This window comes from Arvicanthis niloticus, chromosome 1 (assembly GCF_011762505.2).
Source record: "Arvicanthis niloticus isolate mArvNil1 chromosome 1, mArvNil1.pat.X, whole genome shotgun sequence".
NCBI lineage: Eukaryota > Metazoa > Chordata > Mammalia > Rodentia > Muridae > Arvicanthis > Arvicanthis niloticus.
In genome coordinates, this window is record NC_047658.1 from 34,799,442 (window position 1) to 34,802,598 (window position 3,157).

Here is a 3,157-nt window from a genome sequence, read left to right on the forward strand (position 1 = left end):
ATGATAAAATAACATAATAAACACTGTACTTAGTACAGCCCTTTCATAAATAAAAAATCCTAATACACATATGTGAAAATAAAATTTTTATATATGTGAAAATAAAAGAAAATCTTGTTAAAGTATAAATAAAGTTTATCATTCATTCAACTCACACAAAATAAATGACTCCTTGCATTTTTATGCAAGTGATACTCCAAATGGTAACTCAAACAACAAAGATATTAAAGAAATGTATGCCTGGCTTTGTGTTTCTATGGCCACAGTTCACTAGAGCTTGAAGCAGAAGGACCATATGAATGTAAGAAATGAAAAATTACTGAGAAATCAGAGTGAAGAGTGAAGGGTTCTAAAGACTCTTTAATTTTTCAAATGGGTAGATCATGCAGAAAGCATCATCATCATTGCCACCAGTGTCACTACCAAAAGCAAAGTCAGCAGCAGCCATCCTTACCAATATCTGTAAATGGACAGCAGGCTAACAGTCAGAATGAAGGCTTGATTCTTTATCTGAACACTATTATGAAACCAAGGTAATAAGTCCCTCTCCCAAGGCAGCCATCTCTTTGCAGGTAATCTTCCCTGTGATGTCATAGAGGAGGAAATGAGGAAACTCTTTTAAATACATGGGAAAGCAGATGAAGTTTTAATCCATGAGAATAAAGGTTTTGGCTTTTTTCCTTAAAACATGAAATTTAGTGGTTGCCAAATTAAAACTAGGCAATCTGACACCCCATGGAAAACAGCTGCACATGAAGTTTTTCTGTCATAATGAGTTCCTTAAACTCTGCCAACTTCCTCATTACTTGTCCAACAAATTACTTCTAGAAGCCTTTTCTACATTTGGCCAAGTAGAGAGGGCTGTGTTCATTGTGGTTGACTGAGGAATGCCTACAGGGAAAGTCATTTTTGAGTTCACAGTCAAGCCAGATGCCAAGATAGCTCTGTACTGATAGAATGAAAGCTACTTCTTGCTAAGCACATTTCCTCAGCCTAGACTGTAGAACCCATGCTCCAGTTAGACTATAAAGAGAGACTTCCACAAAAGGTTGTTATAGAAAAACAGGAATTCCTAATGATATTCTGTCATATTAACAGAACAGAACCCTTTTGTAATCATAGAGGCTTCCCCCAGAAGCTGATCAAAGCAGCTATACAGACCCACAGCCAAACATTAGATGGAGCTTAAGGAACTCTGGAGAAGTGGAGGATGTAGGATTCAGAAGGATGGAGAAAACCAGGAGAACATTGCCTACAGAATCAACTAAGCATGGCTCATGGGGCCTCAGGGAGACTTATGTAACAACCATGAAGACTACCGGGGTCTTCACCGGGCCATCTACATACATGCTGTGGGTGCATTGCTTGGAGTTTTTGTTGGATTTATACTAGTATGAGTGTTGAAGTCTCTGACATATTTCCTCCTTCTGTTTTGTCACTTCCAGGCTTCACAACTTTCCAAATAAGAGGGTATATTCCTAGTTTTAACAGACATTGTTATTTAGGGTTTGACAGCTATCACTGGAAAGCCTGCTATTTTCTGAAGGGAAATAGAGGAACATTGGATCTGAGTAGAGTGGACTTGGAAGGGGACCGCTAGTGGGTAGAGCAGGAAGGCTTCAGTGAGGATGCATTGTATGGAAGGAAAAAAAAGAGAAAAAGAATAAAAAGATTCAGTTGACCCAATCAATAGTAAAATATCAAAGTAACTTCCACATCAGCCAATATGAAGTAAAACAAATGATAAAATTGTTCATCCAATTTTCATGAAATTTCAGAAGGAAAGCAACTTGAAACCAGAGGATGGCTTCTGAGTTTCGTAAAGCCACTTTGTAATAAGCCTCATCTTGCTGCAGTGTGCTTTAAAGTACTTGAAATATTGACTTGAAAAAAGAGCAAATAGATATATAAAGGCTACAGAAATATGAGGGACAATGTGTGTGAAAAACTGAACAAACAAAGCAGACAACAGAATGAAAAGGGAAGATAACACTGTGTGTAGGCTGCAGATCTGACACGGCTGACTAAAACAGCGCCACAGATCTGACATATGGCTGACTAAAACAGCGCTGCCACTTCAACTCAGCGGGCCTCTGACGCAGCTGGCCAAGATGGCGCTTGCTTAGGCTTCTGGTAGTAACTACCAGTGCATTGCGCATGCGCAGTTCAGTTTGGCTCCAACCCCTCCCGAACGGGGTATACTAATTAGATACCACATTCTGACCAATCACCCCCTCCCAGGCAAGATATGCTGGTGTGGTATGCTAATGAAGCACTGCAATTTGACCAATCGTACACCTCCATGTGCTTCCCCCCCCCCCCCGCCCAGGGCTGGGGGTATATAAGCAGCCCGTTCTGGGCATTTGAGGTCTCTCCCTGAAATCTAAAAGAGCACTTCTACAATAAAGGCTGTTGAGAAATATCCAGTTTGTCGCATCTTCCTTGCTGATCTAGAGGGGCGTGACAACTGTGAACAAGAGTAAGTGCACTGATGATGAAATGTTAGAAGTTAGGAATAAAACTGCCCTTTAAAATTCAATCAAAGTGATGGTTTGGAGGTAACAATTACAAAAAGTGACACCAAATGAGATGTTGTGTTAGTGAACTGCACTGGGAGGACTCCAGTAGTCTTGGCAAAATCCAGAAAGATATATATTTAATAACTCACTAGTATTTTCTATTGTTTCAGTCACACTACTTTATTTAAATTTTCTGTTTACTTTTATCCAGGTTTTATCATTGCTATATAATGAGACTATCTTAAAGAAAACAAAATAATACAGTAAAACAAATATCAGAAAGATCAACAAAATTCCCAACAACTTCACAAAGAAAAGATCAGCTACCCAAATATACATACCCTGGGTTGCTTTGTATGAGTGTGGCCAGTGAGGAAAACCTGTGGTGACAACAAGAAGAAATGTTGTGGAAGAATTCAAGGAAACCTTCCCTGATGCTATATAACAAGAGATACAGATGGGTCAAATAGCTATGGGTGGTCCTATGGACATAATAATAGAGGCACCTTGCCCCTTTTTCCTATGTCAACACATACTGCAGTTGCTTCAGTACCTGCCATTATGATACCAGATGGAACCCTGGCATTGACCAAACCAAAACCAAATGTTTTGGACAAGATGCTACCACTGAAGTAATT

At 39.4% G+C, this 3,157-nt stretch overlaps 1 pseudogene; it reads left to right on the forward strand.

Moving 5' to 3' along the window:
- The first annotated feature begins 372 nt into the window (after positions 1-372).
- Positions 373-1,189, forward strand: LOC117708539 (non-POU domain-containing octamer-binding protein pseudogene; annotated as a pseudogene).
- Positions 1,190-3,157: the final 1,968 nt, after the last annotated feature.